General features: G+C 45.7%; 1 non-coding gene across 1 annotated transcript; it reads right to left on the reverse strand.

Moving 5' to 3' along the window:
• Window positions 1–4,254: 4,254 nt before the first annotated feature.
• On the reverse strand, window positions 4,255–4,326 carry trnaa-cgc (transfer RNA alanine (anticodon CGC)). Its single transcript has one exon. It is a non-coding gene; the product is annotated as a tRNA-Ala (tRNA).
• Window positions 4,327–15,526: the final 11,200 nt, after the last annotated feature.

Raw genomic sequence — 15,526 nt, forward strand, 5'->3', positions numbered from 1 at the left:
ATCACGAGTGAGGGGCGGGCTTGATGGAGCATCTGGTCTTTTACTGCCCGTTATTTCCGTTTGTTCGTCCACATCCCCCGCTCGTCAAGGTGCTTTCAATGAAGCGATCTTCACACAAACCCACACCTGGGGCATGCCTGCGTCTGTGTTTAGTGAAACGAGACTCAATGTCTCTGCGCGTCGCATTATTCTCCTACGAAGCCCAAGGGCGCGAAATATTCTTGCAGGTCTCTGCTACAATGTGTCTGAGAATTTCTAGTCCCGTCCAATCACCCCTACGGGACTACGTGGCTGTTGTCTGCTTGGAGCACAAGAGGAGATGATTTTCAGCCCAGTAAATCATTGGGTGGTCTTAAGACAGTAAGCACTCAGTCTTTCTACGCTTGGTTATAGGTCTATTGGATTCGGGGTTGTAGCTCGGTGGTATGGCGCCTGCTTTCCGTGTATATATTTCTGGGTTCAATATCTAACACTTCCAAAAAGAAATTTCACCAGAATGTCCCACAGAAAGACAAATCGTGCTTTCAGGGGGAAGCGAGATTCAACTTCTGAGAGAAACATTCAATTGTCCCGGAGCAGGACTTCATCTCACGATCCCCTCAGCAGCTCAGCTCATAGCAGCCGCCGACTGACCGGAATTCAAAATTGGAAACATAAAGTACTTGGAGATAGAACCCCGGACCTCATATACGCGAAGCGTGTAGTCTATCACTGAGCTACATCAGAAGATAATGAAGATCTCTGACCAAGTTTAAAAAGACTGAGAGTCTCACTTTCGTATGGCCGTCCCGAGGATTTACTTGGCTGGAAAGGATCACCTTTTATACTCCAAGCTGATAACTATACCTGAGGTATATGGACCTGATACAACTGTGGGTGAACAGAAGAAACCAGGTCCCGCTACTCAGAGAAATGAGAAAGGAACTGTTGAGAAGGAAGTCTGGGAGAGGGAGAGAGTCTCCTCGGGCTCTGCTGACCATTATTTCTGTTTCAGGTCGCCGTACTTCGAGCGCTCCCGTTATCAGTCACGAGGCTGACGTTTGGACGGGACTAGAAATGCTCAGACACATTGTAGCAGAGGCCAGCAAGAATATGTCGAGTTCTTGAGCTTCAGAGGAGGGAAAGGTGAGGCACAGACACCATTGAGGCTCGTTTCCCTCCATGCTTGATGGACCAGGTGTGCGTTTGTGTTTAAAGATCACTTCACTAAAAACACCTTGACGATCTGGGGTTACAGACAGACATGACGGGCAGGAAAAGACCAGTTGGTTCAGCAATCCTGCCGCACATGTCTGGAGCATCGTGACCAGACACTTCCCACCTACACCACCCGCCCCACCCACCGGAAACATGTAATCACCTGGGAGCGGTTACATACCAGAAACACAATCAAAGGCCAGTAAGGAATGGATTTTCTGGAAAGTTCCTCCCCGACCCCCTCAGGCGATCGAAACCAGTCCAGGATATGACTTTGGCCATGTGCAGGTTAACTGTAAAATCACTCACCTTCTATATGATGCGATTTCTGCCACAGTCAAGAACCGGTCCAGATCCCTCGAAAGGCAGAGAGAGAGTCAGCACCCACCACACCAGCCGGGAATGCATTCCAGAGACTCAGTACTCTCTGGGAAAAGAAGAACCGGCTAACATCCCGACTATTCTTACCTTCGTGTGGTCTAAACGCCTGTCTGCTGCTCCTCCCCAATCTGGGAAACTGGACATGATCTATCACTGGACACGCTATCCAAACCTGAGATGGGAGCCATTTAAACGTTGTGTGAGCGCTAACATTGAATTATATTCTGTGTGGAGCGTTAGGTTTTTCGCGAGGTAAAGAAAGCCTTACCTGATCTTATCAAATGGCGGAGCAGCCTCGAGGGGGTGAAAGGCCTCCTCCTGTTCCGATATTCCTGTCCTTGTGTGTCAAAGTGACGCGAGTCTCAGAGAATATTTTCATAATTGCATCAAAGTTTGAAATCTAACTTACTTGGAGATGTTAATGACTGAACGCGGGACTTCATACTTGCAAAGCATGCGCTCTTCCACTGAGCTACATCACCACGAGGCAAAAGCACTTGCGAGCTAAACAAGCGGGCACTTTAGAAGTAAAGCAGTGAGCTTTCTGCTCCGTCTCTCCAGGACATCGACATGCCCAGCGGTCCGGCCTGCTCACAATGTCCAACCTCTGCTTCAGGTCACGGGGTTTCTGCTCTTCTTTACTTTGAACTTCCCAAAAAAACGTCTGCGGGAATAAAAAATACAATTGCGAATGGTCAGTGACTAGGCTGAAATCCAACTTCTGAATCATTAAGTGAGATGGAAGAATGACAGAGCGTCAAACAGGAACAAGAGCTGTGACTGCTCACTCGACATTGCACCGTCACACGTTCCAGTCAGTCGGCGGCTGCTATGAGCTGAGCTCCTGAGGGGACCGTGAGATGAAGTCCTGCTCCTGGACAATTTAATGCTTGTGGAGCCTCAGAAGTTGGAATTCGCTGCGCTCAGAATGCGTCATTCATCTTTTCGTGCTTAATTATGGTGAAACAATATTTTTGGTGATGGTGGAGATTAAAGCCAGGACCTCATATAGGTAAAGCACGCGCTCTACCAGTAAGCTACATGCCCAGATAACACCGGACTTGAACCGAGGAAGGAAGAACTGATTGTTCTCATTTTATGAGACCACCTTAGGTGGGTGTGCCCAGTGATAGATTATTTCCGGTTTCACAGATTGTGGAGAAAGAGGGAACAGAGATGAGAAGAGTCTGGATGTTCGGCGGTTCTTCATTTCCCAGAGAGTAGTAAGTCTCTGGAATGCATTGCCGGCTTGTGTGGTGGGTGCTGACTCTCTGTATACTGGACTTGAAATCATATCCTTTTCTGCTACAGCCAGACAATTAAACATGAGGTTTCCGGACCAGAAATAATTGTGGGTGAACGGAAGAAAGCAGGCCTCGGCACTCAGAACAATCAGAAAGGGGACGTTGAGAAGAAAGGCTGGGAGCGAGGGAGAGCCTCCTTTGGCTCCGCTGTAACCATCCTTCCGATTTCTGGACAGATTTTTCGAACGCTCCCGTTATCTGTCTCTTTGCTTGCGGTTGGACGGGACTAGAAATGCTCAAGCACATTGTAGCAAAGGCCGGCAAGAATATTTCGAGTCCCTAAGCTTCAGAGGATGGCAACGTGAGGCGCGGAGAGAATTGAGTCTTATTTCACTATAGACGGAAGCAGGACTTGCCCCAGGTGTCGGTTTGTGTTTAAAGATCACTTCACAAAAAACACCTTGAAGGTCTGTGGTTACAGACGGACATGACGGGCAGGAAATGAGCTGGTTCATCAATCCTGCCCCACGTGCCTGATGCATCGTGACTAGCCGTTTTCTACCGACACCACCCGCCCCGCCTTCAGGAAACATGTAATCTCCTGGGAGCGGTTACAAATCAGAAAAAAATCCAGGGCCGATAAGGAGCGCAATTTCTCGGAAATTCCTCCCCGACTCCCTCAGGCGATCGAATCGAGTTCAGTGGATCACACTGACCACGTGTAGCTTAACTGTAAAACCACTCACCTTCTATATGATGCGATCTCTGTCCCAGTCAAGAAACGGTCCAGAACCCTCGAGAAGGCCGAGAGAAAGTCAACACCCACGACACCAGCCGGCAATGCATTCCAGAGACTCAGTGCTCTCTGGGTAAAGAAGAACCGCCTAATATCCAGACTATCGTTACCTGTGTGGTCTAAACGCCTGTCCGCTGCACCTCCCCAATCTGTGAAACTGGAAGTAATCTATTTCTTCACTCAGAAATGGTGGTGAACCTGTGGAATTCTCTACCGCAGAAGGCTGCGGGGGCCAAGTCACTGAATATTTTTTACTATGAGATAGATAGATTTCTAGACACAGAAGTCATCTGGGGGTATTGGGAGAGAGCGGGAATGTAGTATTGAGATGGAGGATCAGCCATGATCATATTGAATGGCGGAGCAGGCTCGAAGGGTTGACTGGCCGACTCTTGCTCCTTTCTTCTATGTTTTTATCACAGCGTCAAACAAGAGCTGGGACTGCTCGCTCGGCATTGCACTTTCACACATTCCAGTCAGTCGGCGACTGCTATGAGCTGAGCTGCTAAAGAGACTGTGAGATAAAGTCGTGCTCCAGGACAATTTAATGTTTGTGGAGCCTCAGAAGTTGTCACTCGCTGCGCTCAGAAAGCGAGATTCGCCTTTCCGTGCGTAATTGTGATGAAAAAATATTTTGGGAGATGCTGGGGATTGAACCCAGGACCTCATACATGCGAAACATGTGATCTACCACTGAGCTACATCCCCAGATAAAATCCATACCTACCGAAGGAAAGAATAACTTATTGACCTCATTTTTTGAGGCCACCCAAGGTGGATATGCCACGTCGTGGATTATTTCCAGTTTCAAAGATTGGGGAGGATCAGGGAACAGGCGTTTAGACGACACAGAAGTCAGAATAGTCTGGATGTTTGGCGGTTCTTCATTTCCCAGAGAATAGTGAGTCTCTGGAATGCATTGCCGGCTGGTGTGGTGGGTGCTGACAGTTTGTATACTTGGCTTAAAATCGTCTAGTTTTCTGCTGGAATCAGACAATTAAAGGTGATGTATGCGGACCTGATGCAACTGTGGGTGAACGGAAGAAACCAGGCCTCGACACTTAGTCTAATGAGAAAGGGGGAGTTGAGAAGAAAGGCTGGAAAAGGGGGGAGAAACTCCTTGAACAGTGCTGTAATAATCCTCCCTATTCAGGGAGCATTTTTCGAACGGTCCCGTTATCAGTCACTTTGCTTACGGTTGGGCGGGATTGGAAATGCTCAGGCAAATTGTAGCAGAGGCCGGCAAGAACATTTCGAGTCCTCCAGCTTCAGAGGAGTGCACGGTGAGGCACGGAGAGCATTGAGTCTCAGTTCACTATAGAGTGCCAGGTGTGAGTTTGTGTTTAAAGATCACTTCACAAAAAACACCTTGACGAGCTGAGGGTACTGACGGACATGACGGTCAGGAAAAGACCAGTTAGTTCATCAATCATGTCCCTCATGCCCGAAGCATTGTGACTGGAAACTTGCTACCTACACCACCCGCCCCACCCACCGGAATCATGTAATCTCCTGGGAGCGGTTCCAAACCAGAAAAAAATACAGGGCCAATTTCTGGAAAATTCCTCCCCGACATCTTCAGGTGATCGAAACCAGTCCAGGACATGACATTAACCATGTGTAGGTTAGCTGTAAAACCACTCACCTTCTGTATGATGCGATTTCTGTCCCAGTGAAGAACCGATCGAGATCCATCGAGAAGGCAGCAGAAGACTCAGCACCCACCACATCAGACGGCAATGCATTCCAGAGACTCACTACTCTCTGGAAAATTAAAACACGCCTCACATCCAGCCCATTCTTACCTCTAAAACCCTGCCCGCTGAATTCCAACCTCGGAATCATAAAGTGAGTTGTTTGAATGAGAGAGCGTCAAACAGGAACGAGAACTGTGATTGCTGGCTCGACATTGCACCATCACACATTCCGATCAGTCGGCGGCTGCTATGAGCTGAGCTGCTGAGGCGACCGTGAGATGAACTCAAGCTCCAGGACAATTTAATGCTGTGGAGCCTCAGAAGATTCACCTTTCCGTAGGCGGCGGGTGGGAGAGGGGCAAGAGACTCCTTGCTGTAAGATTAGGCATTTTTAGCATATCGAACGTACATTTAGATTAGAAGTTTTCAAAATATAAACCATAGAAACCTCTCAGGTTTACATTAGGCATCTTAATGCATAAACAGCACCCGCTTATAAACATAAGATCGCTGAGATTCGGAGGATAGTCGCTGAGGACCATGAAGTGGCCGAGTTAAAACTTCCCCAGAATACAGAAGGTCAGACTGAGCGAGGTGATGCTGGAAGCTGTTTACCCTGCAGGGTTCAAGCATTTTGCAGAAGATAACAGGCGACATTGTGAATGTGTAGACAATGTGTTGCGAATATGATGAGAATATGTTGAGATTATGATGAGGATGTGTTGAGAATATGTTGAGAATTTGTTGAGAATATGATAAGGATGTGTAGAGAAAGCGTTGAGAATACATTGAGAATGTGTTGAGAATGTGTTGAGAATATTTAGGCCTTGGGCATGCCGTGATATAAGGGTCTTGGGTCCGCACATACCATGAGCAGTTCTGATAGAGGGTCAAGGAATGTGAATAAGAAATAATTATAAGGGAGAGTTTGCATGAAATGAGTGGTATAAAAAATTCTAGTTTTACATTTCAATTTATGGAAGGAAAGGACGTCAAGAGAGAGAGACAGACAGACAGAGAGACGAATAAGCAGCCACCCGAAGGTTACAGCTTCTATGCAAAGCAAGACTAAAGGTTATTATCCTATCCTGAGTAATACTACGGCCTGAAATATTGTGTGTGTTGAAACTTGCTTATATTCAATAAAGGATTAATCACAACCTATTGGTGTCGAGTCTGAATCGATCTTATAAACTGGCGACTGCGGCGTCGGACCTTGACATGAGATAATGCGAATTGAGTGAAACGAAGTGCTTCAGACGGACAAGGTGCTAAACCCAGTCCATGAAGGTCGGAAAACCGTTTCGCCGGGAGCATGAGTTTTTCTCTCCAATACTAACAGTAAACATGGGGACTATCAGGGAAGCTTTTTGTAAAGAATCTAAGCGTCGTGATGGGCAGAGAAATCTGTTAAGTATTGTCTAGGAGGTAATAGGTCTGGGTGAGACACAGACTGTGAGCTTGAGACTTTGACTCAGTACAAAATGGGGTTAACTAGCGAACAACAGAAATTGCAAATTGCTTTGGGAGAAACCAGGATAAATTAGTTTATCACATAATAAAAAAGGAGAGAGTGGAAGATCCAATCCCTTTTGTAGTTACAAGCTACAAAAGCTTTTTTGTTTGCAGTGCGCTGTTTCTCTAAAAGCCTGTGCGAATGTTTCGGTGCCACTGGTTGTGGTGAAACTCTCTTTTACAGCCTGCAGTGTAAAAATATACAAAGATTTTGTTCAGCTGCAAAGGCTAACTTTTCTTCAACTATATCCAGTACTTTTCACGCTCAATTGGAAAGGCGACTGAAGAAACAACAAAACGAAATGTGAAGTAATTTATTGGGTTTTTGTAAGCACGTGATACTTCTATAATATTATCTGTTTTGAATTGTGTGAAGTTTAAGATATTGCTGCATTAAATTGGAGATATTGAGGTTAACTAATCTATTAAATAGTGAAAACGAGAGTTTTATTGTGGCCACGGTGAAATTCTGATTATTGTAAATTATGTAAGAGTCTTTAGTTCCCGACATGAGATTATCACATTGAAAGCAACTGGCATTTCTGAATTTCTCACAAATGCCAAGGAGTTAATGATTTCAGTTGGATAAGTAGTTGATGTTGAGTGTAATTAGTAGGCACAAGGATAGGCACAACCTACTCTTTTTAAAAAGAGATGTAGGAACTAAAATGATGTCTTCCCTGACAGCAATATGTTTAAAGTTAATAGTGATGTTATTCATGATTTCTGCTTGTTTTAACAGATTTTCAATTCCTGATGAAAAAAAAGTTTGTTTAAAATAATCTGTGCTTTCACGACTCATGTATTGAAATTTGGAAGTCAAAAATAAGCTGATACTTATTTTCCAGAATTTAATTGTATTAGGATCTTTGTGCAAACTATTATTGCTTAACGACACAGAGGCATGGATGGGGTGGGTGGTTGGGGGAGAAGTAAAATGGAGTTAGTTTTTTTTTCATTCAGCTAAGTTTTTTAAGTTGACGTGAAAGCAGCGTGGGACAAGCTGCGTGAGTCTGATGATATCTGGTTCCGCCTTCTTTTCACTGCAGAGAAGTTAACGCCTTCCACAGGCAGCTAATTTAGATTTTTTTCTTTTATAAGGTTAACACTGCCTAAATATTGACGGAGCAGCAACTTTTTTATTCCAGAATGTAAGCATATATCAGGCATTATTACATTTTTAGGTTTCCTAATTTGAATGGATATTTCTCAACATTGATGGAAGGAGATCAGGAATTGACAAATGCATGTTATGCAATTAACAACTTCGGTTCTCAAGAAGAACCAAAGTGGATTTTCTGTTTTCTTCTTTTAAAACAGGTGAACATGGTTTTCGTAACCGAATGTGTGTTGATGGTGCAGGATTACCGAGAGTGGTTCTTTGACATAAAAGTGGCCTCACAGAGTTGCGGAGCAAACTTTGCTGGAAAAACTTAGGTGCAGGAGAGATCCGTTAGTGTTAAGAATTTAAGACCTCATCGGCAGACATCGGCAGATATCGAATGTCACGGCGTTGTGACGATTTGATGCAAGACTTTGCCTCTCAAAGGCTCGGATTTAATCCATTCAGGGTTATTTGTTTTCATCCGGGATAGAGTGTTCGAAGGGGTGGAGATATGAGATTTATCTCCAGAAGTATTTGCATGGACTGGACTATAACCATCCTTCCTGTTTCAGGTCCCCGTTTTCGAACACTGCCCTTATCAGTCAGGAAGCATTCAGTTGGACGGGATTAGAAATGCTCAGGCACATTGTAGCAGAGGCCTGCAAGAATATTTTGAGTCCTTGAATTTCAGAAGAGGGCAACATGAGACGAAGAGAGAACGGGGTCTTATTTCACTAAAGATGGACTTAGGACATGTCCCAAATATGGGTTTGTGTTTAAAGATCATTTCACTGAAAACATCTTGACGAGATGGGGTTGGCTGCCATTGAAACGGCGTGTGCGCTCTTCTATTGAAATATATCCTATGAGGAGCATTAGATTTTTCTCGAGGTAAAGAAAGTCTTGCCTGTCCTTATGTGTAAAGGCGAGTAGAGTCGAAGACGACCTTTCCAAAATTCGAAACATAAGTGAATGAAGATGGCCGGAATCATAGAATCATAGAATCATAGAAGTTACAACATGGAAACAGGCCCTTCGGCCCAACATGTCCATGTCGCCCAGTTTATACCACTAAGCTAGTCCCAATTGCCTGCACTTGGCCCATATCCCTCGATACCCATCTTCCCCATGTAACTGTCCAAATGCTTTTTAAAAGACAAAGACAAAAGACAATGGAACACAAACCTGCGCACATGTGCTTTACCAATGAGCTACAGTCACAGTCAAAAGTGAGCTCCAGTTGAAGTTGACAAGCGTGTTTTCTCCTTTGTCTCTCCCAGACAACCAGCTCTCGCTGGAAATATTGCTGAAGAAATAACCAATTGATGTTATGTAAATATCTTCCACTCGTTGCATTTTGATGGAAAATTATCAATTTGTATTATGCAACTATCTTCCACTCACTCCATTTTGCTGGAAAATAATCAATTTGTATTATGCAACTATCCTCCACTCACTGCATTCTGCTGGAGAAATAATTAATTTGTATCATGTAACTTTCCTCCACTCACAGAATTTTGCTGGATAAATAATCCTGCTTTGATTGGGAGATATTGCTGAAGTTTCGGATATGAGTTCTGTTTGCTGTCGTGCGTAGAAACTCTGTTCAAATAGTATGTTTGGTCGAGTGCTAAGTGCTTGCAGAGTAAATAGACTGTTTGTCCAGTCGTGGGTATGTGTCGTACCAAAGGCAGCTCAGAGTGTGTCGCTCTTGCAGCAAACCCGGGCACGGGGCGGCATCCTGCAAGGCAATGATCTGCTGCACAGGCAGCCATCAGGCACAGTGGACTGTCAGGAGGACACGTGCTGCAACTTTTGAGGAGACGCTGTCCTTCTGTACGAGACCTGCCCAAACCGCAGAAACAGCTACGCACAGGCAGCGAGGTGCGAGGTGATGCAGGGGAACGGAGCAGCAGTCGTGACTATTCCAGAGGAGACCAGACCTCGCCGAACCTCCGCCACTTTGACTCGATGTGAAAGAGCCAAAGACCAGGAGGAGGACAAAGACCAGCAATGGAGCGTCGAAGAACCCAGCCAAACCCCGACACTCAATCACGAGACTATCTGTAAAAACACAGCGCCAATGGAAGGTGAACCAGGGGTGTGTGGGGAGGAAGCATGGACCACGCAGGAAAAGAAAATGAGGAAGTCCCGTAGGAGCAGAGGAACTGACGCCAAAGGTGGGACCGTCGACAAGAGGCGCTTGGAGTCCTCAACGGACAACAGCGGCTGCTCCCCGGCTGACGAACAGGAAAAGGGGGGAAGACCACACCTTCATCAAAGGGTGCGGCAAAACACAACAGTAAGAAGTGACACAGACAGCGCGCTCCAGCTCCAGCACTCGGGAGCTGTAACACCCAGCACTGGAGTACCGGGAGAAGCGAAACAGACAGCACGCTCCAGCTCCAGAGGCTCGTGAGCAATAATGCCCAGCTCTGGGCCACCGGGAGAAGTGACACAGACAGCACGCTCCAGCTCCAGGGACTCTGGAGCAGTAACTCCCAGCTCTGGGCCACCGGGAGAAGTGACACAGACAGCACGCTCCAGCTCCAGGGACTCGGGAGCAGTAACACCCCGCTCTGGGGCAACGCGGAGAATGAACAACCAGCGAGAGACAAGGAGCCGGATCCGGTCGTGGATCTCACGGGCACATCGCCCCACGAGTCCCCGCTGATGACCCAAGAGCGCAGACAATCGCCCAAGGCAGACCTCGTACCTCAGACTAAGGACGGTCCAGCAGTTTGTGCAAACCAGGCGAATGCAGAATCTGGAAACGGAGCGTAACGTAGAACACAGACTGATTCAATTGTAGGACCTTCATTTTGACCCTTTTGTATTTGTAAAACAGCTTTACAAATCGCATCAATCAATGTGCATAGTTTTAAATCGACGAAACAATGTGCTGCCACCCTGAACTAACTGTCCAGGTTCAAAAGGGACCTGCTGTTCTTGATGGACTGCTGGATGCCGAACCTCAGCAACTCCCTGCAGTGGTCACGCATGTGCACCCAGGGGCAGTCGATCTGGTCAGGAGGCAACGATAGTCGTTCTTCGGGCCTCGGAATTCTGCTGCGAGGAGCTGAATCGCCATCACCGAGGTTAAAGAGGTGCTGGGGGGCCAACTGCTCGTAGGAGAGGTTCAGTATGAGAACGCCCCGCTCATAATGGTCAATGTTTACGCCCCGGCCCTCAAGAGCGATAGGCTGGAGGTCGATCAGTATCTCCATTGCAGCTGGGCGATCCAGCAGGGGCGGCGCAATACTGGATTCCACGTGCCAAACTCCTGTTGGAGGTGGTGAAAGACACAAAGCTTCGCGACGTTTTCAACATCCCTGCAGATGGACCACCATGGAGATACACGTGGTCCAGGCCAGACGTGTCCGTCCGTTCCAGGATAGACATCCTATTTGTGTCCCCAACGCTCAAGGTCAGATCCAACGCCGTCCAGCCGGTGTTCTTCTCTGATCATTGCCTCCAACTGGCCGATTGTCAATCGCAGGTGGACCAGAGTATATGCAGGGGGATCTGGAAGCTGGACGTGAGACTGTTGACTCCGGAGAACATCGAGCAACAGGGGGATCGCACAGGTTGGAGGACCGCAAAACACCTCTTCGACACCACAGTACACTGGTTGGAAACAATCAAGACCAACATCAAGAGCTTCTTCATCCTCAAAGGTGTTCAGAAGGAGGGATAGAATCAAAGGGAATTGTCACAGCTCCAGAGAAGCATCAGAATCTGCCACAGCTGCAGTTGATGGGGGTCGATATTTGAATAATAAGAAATAAGAAACAGGAGCAGGAGTAGGCCATACCTCCCCTCGAGCCTGCTCCGCCATTCAATAAGCGCATGGCAGATCTTCGACCTCAACTCCATTCTCCTGCCCGATCCCCATATCTCTTGATTCCCCGAGAGTCCAAAAATCTATCGATCTCAGCCTTGAACATAATCAACGACTGAGCGTCCACAGCCCTCTGAGGTAGAGAATTCCAAAGATTCACAACTCTCTGAGTGAGATCCTGAACGAATATTTCACATCGGTATTTACGGTTGAGAAAGGCATGGATGTTAGGGAACTTGGGGAAATAAATAGTGATGTCTTGAGGAGTGTACATATTACAGAGAGGGAGGTGCTGGAAGTCTTAACGCGCATCAAGGTAGATAAATCTCCGGGACCTGATGAAATGTATCCCAGGACGTTAAGGGAGGTTAGGGAGGAAATTGCGGGTCCCCTAGCAGAGATATTTGAATCATCCACCGCTACAGGTGAGGTGCCTGAAGATTGGAGGGTAGCAAATGTTGTGCCTTTGTTTAAGAAGGGCGGCAGGGAAAAGCCTGGGAACTACAGACCAGTGAGCCTGACATCTGTAGTGGGTAAGTTGTTAGAGGGTATTCTGAGGGACAGGATCTACAGGCATTTGGAGAGGCAGGGACTAATTAGGAACAGTCAGCATGGTTTTGTGAGAGGAAAATCATGTCTCACGAATTTGATTGAGTTTTTTGAAGGGGTAACCAAGAAGATAGATGAGGGCTGTGCAGTAGACGTGGTCTACATGGACTTCAGCAAAGCATTTGACAAGGTACCGCATGGTAGGTTGTTACATAAGGTTAAATCTCATGGGATCCAAGGTGAGGTAGCCAATTGGATACAAAATTGGCTTGACGACAGAAGACAGAGGGTGGTTGTCGAGGGTTGTTTTTCAAACTGGATGCCTGTGTCCAGCGGTGTGCCTCAGGGATCGGTGCTGGGTCCGCTGTTATTTGTTATTTATATTAATGATTTGGATGAGAATTTAGGAGGCATGGTTAGTAAGTTTGCAGATGACACCAAGATTGGTGGCATTGTGGACAGTGAAGAAGGTTATCTAGGATTGCAACGGGATCTTGATAAATTGGGCCAGTGGGCCGATGAATGGCAGATGGAGTTTAATTTAGATAAATGTGAGGTGATGCATTTTGGTAGATCGAATCGGGCCAGGACCTACTCCGTTAATGGTAGGGCGTTGGGGAGAGTTATAGAACAAAGAGATCTCGGAGTACAGATTCATAGCTCCTTGAAAGTGGAGTCACAGGTGGATAGGGTGGTGAAGAAGGCATTCAGCATGCTTGGTTTCATTGGTCAGAACATTGAATGCAGGAGTTGGGATGTCTTGTTGAAGTTGTACAGGGCATTGGTGAGGCCACACTTGGAGTACTGTGTACAGTTCTGGTCACCCTATTATAGAAAGGATATTATTAAACTAGAAAGAGTGCAGAAAAGATTTACTAGGATGCTACCGGGACTTGATGGTTTGACTTACAGGGAGAGGTTAGACAGACTGGGACTTTATTCCCTGGAGAGTAGGAGGTTAAGGGGTGATCTTATAGAAGTCTATTAAATAATGAGGGGCATAGATAAGGTCGATAGTCAAAATCTTTTCCCAAAGGTAGGGGAGTCTATAACGAGGGGGCACAGATTTAAGGTGAGAGGGGAGAGATACAAAAGGATCCAGAGGGGCAATTTTTTCACTCAAAGGGTGGTGAGTGTCTGGAACGAGCTGCCAGAGGCAGTAGTAGAGGCGGGTACAATTTTGTCTTTTAAAAAGCATTTGGACAGTTACATGGGGAAGATGGGTATCGAGGGATATGGGCCAAGTGCAGGCAATTGGGACTAGCTTAGTGGTATAAACTGGGCGACATGGACATGTTGGGCCGAAGGGCCTGTTTCCATGTTGTAACTTCTATGATTCTATGATTCTATGATAAGAAATTCCTCCTCATCTAAGTCATAAATGAGCGTCCCCTTACCCTGCGACTACGTCCCCTCGTTCTAGACTCTCCAACCAGGGGAAATAACCTCTCATCATCTACACTGTTACGCCCCCTCAGAATCTTATATGTTTCAATCAGATCACCTTTCATTCTTCGAAACTCCAGAAAGTTATGCACATTTTATTCAACGTGTCCTCATAGGATCACCTTCTCATCCAAGGAATAAATCGAGTGAACCTTTGTTGTGCTGCTTCTAAGGCAAGTGTATCCTTCCTTAGTTAAGGAGACCAAAACTGTACGCAGTACTCCAGGTGAGGTCTGACCAAAGCCGTGCACAATTGTAGTAAGACTTTCTTACTCTTGTACCTAACCCTCTTGTCATAAAGGCCAACATGCCATTTGCTTTCCTAATTGCATGTTGTACTTGCATGCTAACTTTTTATGTTTCTTGTACGAGGACATCCAAGTGTCTCTGAACACCAACATTTCATAGTTTCTCACAATTTAAAAAATATTCTGTTTTTCTATTCTTCCTACAAAAGAGAACAGCCTCACATTTCCCCATATTGTACTTCATCTGACACCTTCTTGCCCACCCACTTACACTGTCTCTATCCCTTTGCAGACACTTTGTGTCCTCCTCACAGCTTACTTTCCAACCTAGCTTTGCATCGTCAGCCAACTTGGATAAATTACACTCGGACCCTTCATCTAAGTCATTGGTATAGATTGCAAATAACTGAGGCCCAAGCGGCACCCCACTAGTTACAGCCTGCCAACCTTAAAATTACCCGTTTATCCATGCTCTTTGTCTTTTTTCCGTTAACCAATCCTCCAACCATGCTACTGTGTTACCCCCAACGCCATGACCCCTTTTATGAGGCACTTTAACGAATGTCTTTTGAAAATCCAAATATACCACATCCACTGGTTCCCATTTATCCACCCCACTAGTTACGTACTCAAAAACTCTCATAATTTTTTCAAACACGATTTCCCTTTCATAAAAGCATGTGGACTCTGCCTAACCATGTTATGATTATGATGCCCTGCGTGCCTGTTACCACTTCCTTAATAATGGATGCCAGCATTTTCCCGACGACTGATATTAGGCAAAACGGCCTGTCGTTCCCTCTTTTCTCTCTCCATCCTTTCTTGAATAACGGGGTCACATTTGCAAACTTCCAATCCGCTGAGACCGTTCTGGAATCTAGGGAATTTTGTAGGATCATAACCAATGCATCCACTATTTCTGCAGCTATCTCTTTTCGAACGCAAGGTTGTAGGCCATCAGGTCCCATTAGTTTCTCAAGTACTTTTTCTCTATTTATATTAATTAATTTAAGTTCCACACTCTCAGTAGCCCCTTGGTTCCTCACTATTTCTGGTATGCTTTATATATCTTCTACTGTGAAGACAGATAAAAAATATTTGTTTAACGTCTCTGCCATTTCCTGATTCCTCATTATTATTTCTCCTGTCTCAGCCTCCAAGGGACCAACATTTACTTTTGCTACTCTCTTCCTTTTCAAAAGAAGCTCTTACAGTCCATTTTTATATTTCTTGCTAGTTTACTTTCACAGTCTACTTTCTCCTGTTTTATCAATCCTTTGTTGGTTTCTAAAACTCTCCAAATCCTCATGTTTACTATGCTTCTTGGCAACCTTATAAGCCTCGTCTTTAAATCTAGTACTCTCCTTAACTTCTTTGGTTAGTTGCGGATGGATCACTTTTCCCGTGGAGTTTTTATTTCTCAGTGGAATGTATATTTGTTGTGAACATAGAAATATTTCTTTAAACGTTTGCCTTTACTAATCAACCCTTATACCTTTTAATCTAA

The sequence above is a fragment of the Heptranchias perlo genome, unplaced genomic scaffold (assembly GCF_035084215.1).
Source record: "Heptranchias perlo isolate sHepPer1 unplaced genomic scaffold, sHepPer1.hap1 HAP1_SCAFFOLD_64, whole genome shotgun sequence".
Taxonomy (NCBI): domain Eukaryota; kingdom Metazoa; phylum Chordata; class Chondrichthyes; order Hexanchiformes; family Hexanchidae; genus Heptranchias; species Heptranchias perlo.